The 14,727-nt window shown below is 38.9% G+C and overlaps 1 pseudogene; it reads right to left on the bottom strand.

Annotated features, from left to right (window-relative positions):
- Positions 1-13,940: 13,940 nt before the first annotated feature.
- Positions 13,941-14,492, bottom strand: LOC149799830 (uncharacterized; annotated as a pseudogene).
- Between the last annotated feature and the right edge of the window lie 235 nt (positions 14,493-14,727).

Genomic DNA, 14,727 nt, shown 5'->3' with positions numbered 1-14,727 from the left:
GTCTGTATAGCGTCAAGGGGAATTGAACATGGTGGGATTGTCTAGGGACAATGATGGTAGAGGGTCAAACACAACAGAGACAGAAACATACATACACTAGTACAAGCGTGAGATTTATATATAAAGCATTACCAAGACCTGAAATCTTGCTGGGGTGTTCAAAAATTTGCATAATTGTAATGATGCTATAAATAGCTATAATCAAGGAAATGCTCAACGACAAAATGGATGTGACTAAAAGTAACGTTAAAATGACGAAATTGTCCCAGAATTTAAAGGAAAATAAACATATCCCCGAAAATTAAGTTACAATGGTTTAGACTAAAATGGATAAAATTAGTAACTACTTACAATATCAACTTCTGTGACGATCGTGGATAAATACCTATGTATCTATAATCAGCTGAAATTCCTATGAAATCCCACTATCTATTTATAGCTCCAACTTGTGGGTTTTTCCTTTGGAAAATCCCACTATCTTTTTATAGCCTCAGCTTGAGTGACGTTCCTGTTTATGAATTCTAGTATATATGTATAGCTACAAAATGTGGAAATCCCCAAGTCGATATTTATAGTCTCAAAATTTCCAGCGTCAGTGACGTCACTGTACTGAACACTAGGGGATAAATGGCAACAGTGTTGCAAGTGGCTGACCTGAATACGCGCTACTGTAGGTAGGTAGGTAGAGTGTATCTGATAGGGATAAAGTGAGTTTTATAGGGACAAACAGAGACCAATACACACACACACACACACACACACACACACACACACACAACATACGCGCGCAGACTCACACACACACACACACACAGGGAAGAGGAAAAAACAAACCCCAAAATATACTATCCACACTCGGGAGGAAGAAAAAAAAAACAACCAAATATACGATCTACACAACGTACGCGAACACACACACACACACACACATACACACACACACAACATACGCGCGCAGACTCACACACACACACACACACACACACACACACACACACACACACAGAGGGAAGAGGAAAAACAAACCCCAAATATACTATCCACACTCGGGAGGAAGAAAAAAAACAACCAAATATACGATCTACACAACGTACGCGAACAAACAAACACACACACACACACACACACACACACACACACAACATACGCGCGCAGACTCACACACACACACACACACAGAGGGAAGAGGAAAAAACAAACCCCAAATATACTATCAACACTCGGGAGGAAGAAAAAAAAACAACCAAATATACGATCTACACAACGTACGCGAACACACACACACACACACACACACAACATACGCGCGCAGACTCACACACACACACACACACACACACACACACACACACAGAGGGAAGAGGAAAAAACAAACCCCAAATATACTATCCACACTCGGGAGGAAGAAAAAAAAAACAACCAAATATACGATCTACACAACGTACGCGAACACACACACACACACACACACACACACACACAGAGGGAAGAGGAAAAAACAAACCCCAAATATACTATCAACACAGAAGGGAGATAATACAAACCCAAATAAACTATCCACACAAACGTACGCGAACGCATACAAACCCGAAATATACTATCAACACAGAAGGGAGATAATACAAACCCCAAATAAACTATCCACACAAACGTACGCGAACGCATACAAACCCCAAATATACTATCAACACAGAAGGAGATAATACAAACCCCAAATAAACTATCCACACAAACGTACGCGAACGCATACAAACCCAAAATATACTATCCACACAACGTCGCTAACGCATACAAACTCCAAATATGCTATCCACACTCGGGAGGAAGAAGAAAAAACAACCAAATATACGATCTACACAACGTACGCGAACACACACACACACACACACACAGAGGGAAGAGGAAAAAACAAACCCCAAATATGCTATCAACACAGAAGGGAGATAATACAAACCCCAAATAAACTATCCACACAAACGTACGCGAACGCATACAAACCCCAAATACACTATCAACACAGAAGGGAGATAATACAAACCCCAAATAAACTATCCACACAAACGTACGCGAACGCATACAAACCCCAAATACACTATCAACACAGAAGGGAGATAATACAAACCCCAAATAAACTATCCACACAAACGTACGCGAACGCATACAAACCCCAAATATACTATTCACACAACGTCGCTAACGCATACAAACCGCAAATATACTATCCACACTCGGGAGGAAGAAGAAGAAAAACAACCAAATATGCGATCTACACAACGTACGCGAACACACACACACACACACACACACACACACACACACACACACACACACACACGCACACCACAGAGGGAAGAAGAAGAAAACCATTATACACTATCCACACGCAGTGAAGAAATAACCCTTTATATATATACTATCAACAGAGAGTGAAGAAAATAACCCATTATATTCCATCAACACAGAGTGAAGAAGAAAAAGTTTTTTGAAAGCACCTAAGCCCTCACCTGCAATGACCAACTCTGCCAAACACCTACACCCCACCCACCCCCCACTCCCAACACTACAAAACCCATTTAACCCGTTATTTTATGGCATCAGTGTGTGATTTAGGAAACATCAAGACACAAAATGATGGACGAATAGACTGACTATTGTTTACCGACTTGCATGCCTAAAGAGCGTGCGTGAAGGAAAACATCCTTCCATTTCAATTCTAACTAAAACATGATCCAGAGGGATAGAGAGAGGTGAAAGAGCACAATTTCATAAAGTGTGAGTAAAAACAAAACACGCCATCCTTATTATACAATGTCAAGACCAAGAGACACTTACGTTTTCTTTCTGGTCTATTCTCTTTTAAAAGGTAGTATGAAATTTCACATCAGGGCCAACGCATCGGCTCACATTGTCAATTTTTCCATTTCCATGTTTTTACTGGCACAAGTTCTTCATCATCTTCAATTTCTTCTTCTGAATCCCTCTTCTCTGTTTCGTCTTGTTTTTGTTTCTTCTCTTTTCTCGTAGGGCACTCTGAATTCCAGTGTCCTTTCTCCTGACAACGATATTAGGTATCTTGACTTTTGTCTCTCTTTCTTAGACGAAGCAGGTATTCTGGAGACAAATACCCATTTACCTTTGCAGATATAGCAAACTTCATTAGCACTTACACACTTTCGTATGACTCTCATCAAATCAACGACCAAAAGAGTAAGTTTTGTTGCCACTTTCGCCTGTGAATTATGTATTCGTATGACTTTTAGCAAATATTTGACCAGCAGGTCGATCTGTGCTGACTCTTCCATCTTCTTGATCGTTTGAGAGTGGGATGAATACTCTGACGCTAAGACACTCTCCTTATATACATGGACCTGCTGCGTATGAAACCTAGTCAAATGTAATTTTGCAATAAGATGAAACGATTTCATTGAGGAAGTAAAAAGCAATGATGTACCGTATCGCCTCACACAAAACCTGAAGTTTTAGTTCAAATCCGTGTCAGCGATTTCGAAGACGACATAACTGAGCTTTAATCAATGCTCTACAATTATGCCACAAAACCACGAGTCCTGATTCACGCCAAAAGAAATTTCGTTCGGTCCATAAAAAATAGTATCACATCTGAGAAACGCAAAAACGAACTTCCAGAAAACTGAGAACGACGGCTTACACCTACAACGTAAATGTGTGAGTTCAAGTAATGCGTAAAACTTAGTCAAATTAGATTTTTATAGTCAAGACGAAACGATCTCTTTTCGAAGAAGAAAGCAGACACCAAGCGACAATGGCGATCCGTGTCACACAACACTTTTCAAAATGTATATTATCAGAGATTTGTTCTAGCGATCTGCACGGTTAAATTAAATGTTGATGTATTTTGCAATAGAACGGACACAATTTCCATGGGATCGCCCATGGTACGATTGTTCGTGCATTAGTTTAATTTTTAAAAATATTTTTTTATATAAATCGCCTATAGGATAGACCCAGTAAAGCATGGCCATTCTCGTCACTGTCTGAATAGCTACTCAAGTCAATTCGAAGCGAACGCGGTAAGAAAATAAGTATAGCCAATGAAATGGCTTACAACGGGTGATGCATTGTTTTGTTCTAGGGCTGTGTGGCATAATAATCCCTATGTTCTTGCGTTGTTACCATTACAGTGCAGACAGACTGAAATGTGAACTTACAAGCCCTCTTTGTGTGTGTTGTACCATTTCCTCTTATCACATCAAAATACTGAGCGTCACAGTATTGGTTCGCGTTTTCAAGCTGACCATTTTTTTATATCTCACTTAAACATTTCGACATAAACACTCACATCGGTAGAGTCAGAACAGACGTGTTACAGTATTGAGGGGCATGTTATCTTTTCTTTTTCAAACTAATAAATTTGGGGTTTGTATGAAGTAAAGAACCGAAAGTACAGTGAAACTCAAGGATGATGACCCAATCTGTCTGTCTATTGATGCGTGTATTTACTTAAGAAGAAATATGACCTCTAAAACACAAAGAGATACGGCAAGCATGATTAGATTAAACACAGCGATGTTTTCCTTCACGCCCGTGTAATTTAGAGTTTCAATTGTCTTTGAAGACAAACTTGGTCTCCTTTTGTAGGGCTTGAAATAATAAAAAAAACTGAAAAATCTTAAGCACTTTGCTATAGATAATTTCATCAACAGACCAAACAACATAAATACCGTTACAACAATAGAAAGCCTTAAATCTTCTATCAAAAAGAAATGCATGAAAAAAATTAAAGATTAACGATAACTAACCAATGAAACCGAATTTAACAAAGGCAATGACATGTGAAGAAATGCCTCTCACTTTGGAAAGGTAGGCGAATGTACTCTGTCATGCACCGTCAACTTGAAAAAAATTATAAACAGAGAGAAACCTGAATTCAAAATTCAGTTGTTTCTTTTTCTTCAAAATTATTTCGTTTCTTTTTTCTTTTTTTTTTTGGAACAAATCTAAGCACTAATATAGAGTGGAAAAGGGAAAATGCACATACAAGCTTTGATATTTCTGAAAAAAGGAGGGGATATTCCTAACGTTCATAACCACCTATATATGCTTGGACTTGTCTGTGACTTATCCACAAAACAAGATATACATATTTCTGGTCAAGCTGCAAGTGTGTGCGTGTTTTTGAAAATGGTAAAAATTGGATATACAATTTTCTCGTGACACTTATAAAGTGAAGAGTCTGTGCGAGTGTCAAAAGCCAAAGTCATATAAGTTTTGTATTTTGTACGGCTTGTAAAGATTTCTACTTTAGAAAATGTGAAGTATCACAAGTTATTATCACAAACAGAAGTGGAACATAGGGGCTTGCAAGAAAGAAAATAACCCAGACAGTTGGTGTCATCAAGAGTGCTAGAGACGGTACCCAAACTTGCTTGTCTGCTTACTTGAATTAAAGTGATTTTCGCTCTAATGGAGCATGTATCACTGGTTTAATAACGCACCGCGTGATTTTTAATTACTCCTGGGGAAGGAAAGAGAGCCTCATTCCCCAGGCTTTTATGTACTCACAGACTATTTTTAAATTTAGCCACTCAGGTGTAGGACTAACTAGTCCTTAACAACCTGACTGAAAGACTTTAAACATGAGTGGGAATTGTCTCACCACACACTCATTTTTCTGTCCGAGCGTGGTAAAGGAGGAAAAAGGTGCTCAGCAACAACCATGGATGTTAAGTACTCACCAAAACGCTAGCCCGTACTTATTTCAAATCAAGTCCCGTTTTTGCTAATGGACAATAAAAGGTACCAATAATGTGTTAACCACCTGTGCAATTAGTTCAAATCTAACGAGTCTGTTAAATTTCCTACTTCCTAACATATCTGTCTAATATTAGTACTTAGTGTACATAAAAATAGCCATACTGATCTTATTTTAAATTATTATGTCTAAGCGACATATACCAGTTTGGTCACTGTTAGGTTTAAAAAATTAAGTTTGTTGTGGTGTTCCAATGGGTCAAGTTTGTTTCGAGAATAGTTTAGTCAAGGAGGGATACCAAGCCAAATATGGTTCCCTATTTAATAAAAAGCAATCTTTTGGAGCCCTAAAAAACAGTCTGTTTTTTCTGTTAGAAGGTAACACGTCTCTCTTTTGCTTTCACGTTCTTTCCCGCACTCCTAGTCTCATGATTCTTGATATCAGGAAATGCGTAGCCATGATGGGCGGTAATGTAAGCAGCGGTTTCTACCAGTTGACTGAGGGGGTATCCAGTGTAGGCTTGTCTGCAGAATTGGGGAAGAAGTCTGACCCCTAATCCCCATTGAGAAGGTCTTGGTTTAAAGGTGTCTAGAGATTTGTAGGCAACGTATTGTATGGCTGTAATAAACTGCCCTGCTATGTTGACGTCATACAATGCTTGATCTAGCCCCATTTCGGTGTACTTCTCAACGAGGGTCAGCGTCCCCCTCCTCCTCAACCGCCTCAATTTCCTCTTCTGGTTCTGTGTAAAAATTATTCAAATTAAATTTTTATAATAAAGACGAAACGATCTATTTTCCAAGGAGAAAGCAGACACCAAGCCACAATGGCGATCCGTGTTACACACCAATTTTCAAAATGTGTTGGTAGAGGTTTGTGTTAGCGATCTTGAAGATGATATAATTATCTCATATTCAAAACCATTTACATCCTCTACAGAAGAGAGAACAATGGTGGTAAATCCGGTAGGATGACATAACCAACAAGACCACTGAAGAAATAAATTTGTTTGGTACCTCATGAAGATTATTTTTTACAATCAAGTAGCCCCAAAAGTGACTGTAGAACAAATTTAGAACGATGACATACACCTACATGGTTAACTTAAATGGTTTATGTCAATGGTTGCTATTTATTTGTTATTAAATTTTCATGCTAACGATATGTGTGTAAGCGAAAGATAACACACAAACAAGCACGCACACAAGTCTTACTATATTGGGTAAGAGTAGAACGGGCAGTACTTTAGTCTGGAGTGTTTTGAGAGATGGACAGATAGACTTAACATTACATTGGAGAGAGAAAGAAAGAATAATAAAGAAAAAAACGTATCACATCATTTTTGGTTCTGTTATTTTTGCGGTATTATAGGACAAATATAATTGAGACAACGATACATTCTATGTGAAATATGTACCTTGTTTTTATTCATTCATCAATTTCATAAAAAGATAATATGATATTTAGTGTCTGCTGGATGCTTAACATTTGCTTAACATATATCAAATTTAAGATATGTCCTGTGAAACACGCTACAAACAATGTTGCAAAGTTTTGACAAATCTAAGGCCTGGGGAAAAATAATAAAAAAGCAGCACCAAAACGCATATTGTTCTCTCGACAGTCTAAACTGAGAGAAAATAGGTCGAACAGTGTTACATTTTTTCTGAACGTGTGTTTTGGTTTTAAAATTCAGAGTTAACCACTGGCACATTGGAGTGCCAAAATAAAGACAATGGCCCAAACTGTCTGTCTATTGATGCTTGTATTTACTTCAGAAGAAATATGACCTCTAAAACACAAAGATGTACGGCAAGCATGATTAGAATGAACACAACGACAGCTAAATATAGTAACAGAGAGGGTGTTTTCCTTCACGTCCGTGTAACTTAGAGTTTCAATCCTCTTTCAAGACAAACTTGCATCCTTTTGTAGGGCTTGAAATAAAAAACTGAACATCTTAAGCACTTTGCTATAGATAATTTCAGCAACAGACTAAACAACATACATACCGTTAAAACGATAAAAAGCCTTAAATCTTCTAGCAAAAAGAAATGCACCAAAAAAATAAAATTAAAGACTAACGATGACTAAGCAATAAAACCGAATTTAAGAAGGCAATGACTTGTGCAAAAATGTCTGTCACCTTGAAGAACTAAATGTCTAAACATAAAGAAACCTCAATTTAAAGTTATTTTTTTTCAAAATTGTTTCTGTTTCTGTTTCTTTAACACGATTTCTCTTTCGTGGCAGGTCTTGAATCGGGCTCGTGTGTGTAATTGAATAAATGTTTTGTACCCATATAAGATAATATTTTAACAAAAATGGAACATGACAACAAAGGCTGGTCAATATGTAGAAATATTACACAGTATAGCATACACATATAGGACACAGGTCAATATGATAAATCCCTGGCCAGTATCACAGAACGATAGAAACACTGACATGGAAACTTTCAAAAGATTTCAGTGTTGGCGGAAGGAAGTACACGTGATCAAAAAGTATACTGTTTTGTCAATATCTAGAGAAAAATAAAGTGACCTGTTCGATAAAACTAAATGAGGGAAAAAATGATATAGAGACAATAAAAAAAACTAATTAAATTTTTCCGTCAAAATTCTTTTTGATTTTATACCGGAAAACATAATTTTCGTGTACACGTCAAAAGCCGATAGCTTAACATAGCTAAAGAGTTATTCTATCGAAGCAAGCGACATGAAGCAAAGGTGCGAAGAGGGCTGTGGCGAAGACTTCACCACAAACTTCACCACATTATGTAAGATTACTTCTCTAGATTTTCATTTTTGACACGCAAACTTATTTGCAAAATTGACACTTTTTTAAATATTTAAATTTTGCTTTTATCTTTTTTGAGCATTATGCTCCTTTTATGTTAAGTTCTTATTTTGCTCACTACAAGTTTTCTGCAATAGCTACATTTTTCATTTTGTCTTTATTACCAAAGCAATTTTTGTCTGTGTTTTTGTTTAGATGTTTATTATTTTCTAAGTGGTGAGCTGTGTTCACTACTGGATATTTTGCAACAGCTTTGTTTGACTGGGTAAGTAGAGAATTATTTTAGAACAGAGGTGGCCAAAATGGGGGAGGAAAGGGTATTGGTGGCACACCGCCCCCCAGGTTGTTAAATTTTTAACTTTGCAAATGTGAACCTCGCCCCCGACCAGCTGAAATACTAAAGCCTTAGAAATCAGTGGGATCCTAATTAGTAGTATAGAAGGGTTAAAAAAGCCACGGCCGCGGGAAATACGTTTTATACCCAAAGGGAGATGAACACCTTTTAGAAGAGGGGTGGTTCGAATTAAATTTGAAAAAACATTTTAGTCAAACGTCTTCTGCTCATTCATCGAGATGTTGAAAGTAGTATAGTAGGACGATATAGGGACAATTTGAATTACCATTAAAATTCCCCCCCCCCCCGACGATATAGGGACAATGGGAATTTAACATGGGAAAGTTTAACATGGAATGGACTATAGAGGGACAAAATGTATTGGGACTGTATAGTGACAATAGGAAGGGAACAGGTAAGGTAACGTCACGGTACTGACGATGAACAACAATGTAGCAGGGGGCTGACCTCAATCGGACCGAACAGCAGGGAAAAAACCCTAGAACGCTTGGTGGGAACGGGACTGGCAGGACAGAGACAGGCATAACTCAGACAACAGACAACAGGCAAACAACTATACAACACACTAAGAAACATTTTGAGGCAAGAAATCAACTCTTTCCGAGGCATATTAGTGGCCCTGAAAAGAGCCTTTGGGTTCTTCTGCTTCGTCTTCTATTTTCTCCACTTCTGCCAAAATCTCCTCACTTTTTCCAACATTCCTTTCTTCTTTTCATCTTCTGGCATCCAGTCACGATGGCCCATCCATCTTAATTTCTCCTGGACTTTCATCCAGTTGCAGTTTAGTCTCTCAAACTTTACCTTTCTCTTGATGTTTTTCTTTCCTTTCTTTCCTTTGACCAGCTTTCTTTTATCTTCTTCACTTCTTCTGTCAACACATTTCTCATCAGTTCTTCTGCTTTCTTGAGCTGGTCCAGTCCCCATCTTACGAAAGATCACTCTGTAAAATTCAATATATCTTCTAAAAAACACGCTACCTTCATTACAATATCTAGAGCCTCCTTCAATGTTCCCACTCGCACATACTGAGGGTGAACGAAACCTCTTAATCTCTTCACTTCTTCCTCTATCGTGTCTTTGACAAGATCCATGGCTACTTTTAGGCTTGTCACTTGTCTTGTGACAAAGTCATTTGTAACTGGATATCTCCATTCCTTCTCAAGCTTTTCCACTATCCAATACCAACTGTGTTTCAGGTTGTTAAATAAAACTGAGGCTGCTACAATCTTGTTCTTTGGTTATTCCGTACAATGTTGCTAACATCGAACGCTTTTACATTATAATTGTCAAGCACGGACGTGAAGGAAAACATCCATTATATTGACTGCACATATTATCTACTATCCACACAGAGGTGAGGAGTCAAAAAACAAATCAAAATATACAATCCAGACACGGGAAGGAGAAAATCAAACCCAAAATATATTATCAATAATCACATTATACTATCCACACAGAGGTGAGGAGCCAAAAAACAAACCAAATATAATATCCACACCCGGGAAGTAGAAAATCAGACTCAAATTATACTATCGACACACACGCTAAGTAACAAAAGCAAAAATCTAAATATACTATCCAAAAACGCGAAGAAGAAATACATAAACCAAAATATACTATCCACACACAATGAAAAAAAAACCATAATTATACCATCCACACAGAAGGGAAGGTAAAATACCACACTCTGGTATTCACGCAAACGTACGCGAGCGCTCACAAACTCCAATAATCTACTATCTACACAAACGTACGTGAGCTCATACAAACACATACACACACACCAGTGCTAGACATTACTATAAACTGCCACACTGCAGACAACGTAGCGTTATGGCTGAATTTTTTTTTAAAACTACGTTAAAAATGCACACACACACACATACACACACACACACACACACACTAACATCCGTAAATGAGTGAGTGTTTATATTCACACGACTCCAAATTCGCACAAATTGTCAACTTGAATTGTGACTCTTTTCTAGAGCTTTGATTAGCCCTGAAAAGGAATGCTTTTTGGAACTCCAGATGCACCTGGCTAATAGTAGCATCTTCCCGGCCTGGCACCATTGACACATCCATCTCCTACTCCAATCATTCTCCCAATTCACCCTTGTGGTTGAGAGCGCTGAGAGAGGTTGACTGGCTTCACTATTCCACTCCTCCGTTTGAGGGATAGTGACGACTTCTTCTTTCCTCTATTTTACACCCGTGGATGTTATTGTCGCTGAGGCTGTCTTTGCCTCTCCAATTCCGCATTCCAATTTTCTCTCCGAGGAACCGTTCATTGAAATCGCTCACTCAAAACAATCTAGTAAAAAAAATATTCAAATTTAGGAAGAAGAAAATAAATAAATAAATAAATAAATAAATAAATGAAAATCAAATAATAATATATATAAATTTAAAAAAATAAATAAATACAAAATTCTCTAATTCACACTTTCCTTACCCGATTATATATGTCTCCTAATTATTAATAAAAAAGCACAGGATATTATCCTTTCCATCTCTGGCAACAATAATTATTTAAAATAAAAATTCGACGCAATCATCAACCTGGATCCAGTAGACACCGCCAAGGAAAGCAGATGATAGCCTCCCTGCTCTTTTCCTCCCTTGCCACGTCCGGACACCAAAAATTAATTTCAGATATATTAACATAAAACTGAGTGAGTGCAGGTAAATTCCCACTCAACCAAACAGGTAAGCATACCTATTTTAGTAGTATCATGAGTGCGTGGGTCCATTCCCTCTCATGAATCAGTCAAACCGCAATGGGTCAAAAAAAAGGTCGCGCGGCTGAAGGCTAAAATTATCAGTGCACCGGGACGAGGCTCTCATTCCTTCTCCCAGGAAAAATTATTAGGTCGCCGTGGAAGAACGCAGCAGCAGAGAGAGCGTAATACATATATGCAGACACAGCCAGCTAGCACCCAAACCACTAAACTCACTAAAGTGAACAAACTACACCAGATAGACCAGCAACTACCAGCAACAAGGGATAGGACTGAATCTAAGGCTGCACAGGAGAAGACGGACCACGTTCCAGCCCCGCAAAAAATAAATAAAAATAAAATAAAATAAAAAGAGACATTTGCCAACATTGTCTCTAAACCTCCACCACCACAACCACAATCAACTCCGCCAGTGAAGAACAGGACCACTCATAAAACAAGCACTCCAACTGCAGTTTCTAGAATGCAGCAGGTGCTACAAGAACAAATTCTAGCTGATATCAGAGAAGTCCTGCTACCACCACAGGTCACATTAGACTCACCACCGGACAAAACCGTCAAAGTAACCGTACAGGAAGCAGAGGTAGCAACAACACAGGATGAAAGCGACCCAAACATAAAGCGATTAAATGCACTGGGACTTCAAATGGCTCCAGATGAATCAGGTTATCGCACGATTTTATGAAAGCAACTATATTTATAGGCTGGAGGTCAATTAAGGACAGAACACTCACGTCGCAGCAATGGCACACAAGACGTCACATTCTCAAGAAAAGGTTCAACGTTGCCTGCACTCAACATCCCGTGAATACACTGATAGAAGCAGCCGAAGTTTTAAGCGGGTTCCATAGATTCAAAGGTTTTCCAGCCATAAAGCGAAGGGAAACACGGACAGCGGAAGCAATTGTCGAGGAAGAAGTTAGCCTTTCCGCTTGGGGAGAAATAACAGTCCTTCTTAGGGCTACGAATTGCCATTTATCTAAGGGGACCAGTTTGGCTGGGTTTCCCAGTTCGATAAAACCACACAAAACTGACTTGATCACTTCGGTTGCCTGCATCAAAATTTAAACCCAATTACCAAACAGTGACTAAACTTTTATTTGTCGCTTAGACAATTAGAAAAGCAAAATTGTTAGGGCATCTCACTATATACACTATGTGCTAGTACTATTTCAATTGTTAGGAGTCAGGAACATTATCAGACTCATTTGAATTTGACTCAATTGCACAGGTTGCTCACACAATATTGGTTGTTAGAGTCCATTTACAAACAACTGGATATAAATGAATCAGTCCTCTTTCAGCATTCAGGTACCAGTGGTTTAAACTCGGTGACGCAACGGATGCAAATGTTCTTTGCGTTTCACTTCAATTTTGACCAGTTCGTGGTAAATGCATTCTCTCAACTCCACAGGCAAGCCTCGAATGTTCTCTTGTAAAGTATCCATGATGATGTTCTCCTTTGGAATCAATGGGTCGTGACCAGTAGCCTCGTTTATATTTGTGACTGAAGTAGTCTCATGATCAGTCTTCTTATACTTTGGAAAAGAGCATCATTTAAAAATCGAGAAATGATTTTGTGTTTGCGTTTCATTTGTATTTTGACCAACTCTCGGTAAATGCGTTCTCTCAACTCCACATGTAAACCACGAATGTTCTCTTGTAAAGTATCTATTCAGGGATTACTGGTATCGTCCCTCTAAAGTTAATAGTGACAATTCGGGGACCATCGAACATGTTCCAGGTATGCTGAATCTTGTTGTTTCCACTGGTGTAGTGATACACCACAACTGAAGCACTTGACGTTATCCCCTTCGCCCAAGTAGAAAAATTCGGCTCCGGCTGATTCTTCAGGGGTAGTCCTCCCAAATATTTAGTCCATTTTCCTTGGAACGATTGAAAACGATTTTCAAAGTCACAGTATTCATGCAAACGCACACGAAACGAATATTCGTCTTTCACAAGATCGTTTCGATAAAGGCAGGGTAGCATTTCCAGGAGTTTGCTGAGTTTCGGATGGCATCCGTAGTGTGGTAGACGCATGGCCTCACGTGAAGGTCGACACTGAAAATGAAAACCAGTAAAGAGTCCACGGTAACGAGTGGCGTTGCTTTCGCATCCGTCAGGTTTGACACGCACATAATCACTTTCTATGGTAGGTGTGGTGTAGTAGTAGTGATAACAAAGTTCCCATGATGCTTTACTGCATCGGTCTCATTGCAAAGTACAGCATCATACTCCACTTGAGAATCACCGAACTTGAGTGATGTTTGTTTGAGCTTTCTCGCTTGGTCTTGGTAGTGACAATAACCTATTGCTTTTTGACCTTGTTCCTTTTTAAATGCTGACCAATAACGACGTGACCGTACGGCAAAGTGAAGTGATTAGGAAGCCACACTCCCTTCTGGTACACGATTTAATACAGCTTTTCCAAGGGTCGACTGACGATTTGATGAGTGGGTAAACATACATTCTTGTTCGGTTCGTGGGTGGTCACTTTAAAGTTTCCATCCTCTCCAGACTGCAAGGCTTCTTTCTATACCCCTAAGTGTACCACTCGACTGGTGCGATAATTGAGAGCCAATCCTTTCACTTTACACTCGGTGTGCACTTCTCCTTGTGGGTCACGGTAATCGTAGCCATAACTTTTAGGACCACCACTAGCGAAACTTAAAATCTTCTCGTCGGGGTGTTCATCTGTCCAGGCTCCTAAACGGTCTCCTTCGATGTCAGGGTAACGTTGACCCGGATGATCGATGTATATGCAACTGTTCGTGTCAAGGTACAGGACGCGATAACCTAACAGTTCTAAAGCTTCCTACAATTTTAAGCGAGCATGGGCTGTCACGTAAGCCGCAATGATGACATTTCAAAATTTGTCGGCTTGTACAAACTCCAGATCTTCATCGTAATTCACTAAGATCAAGACCTCACCAACGACGTCCACGTGTTTCGTGCATTTGGTTTCGTCGTGAATCATATGGAAGTAGCGGGAAGGTGCTGTCAAATATTCTGTCTTAGATAAACCCTGTCGTTCTGCCATTTTGCCCCATAAGCAATTTAACATCACTTTGGCAAACGATCGTCTGTCTTCGTTT

This window comes from Sinohyriopsis cumingii, chromosome 5 (assembly GCF_028554795.1).
Source record: "Sinohyriopsis cumingii isolate HCF-2022 chromosome 5, ASM2855479v2, whole genome shotgun sequence".
NCBI classification, from domain to species: domain Eukaryota; kingdom Metazoa; phylum Mollusca; class Bivalvia; order Unionida; family Unionidae; genus Sinohyriopsis; species Sinohyriopsis cumingii.
This window is presented reverse-complemented; position numbering and strand designations above follow the sequence as displayed.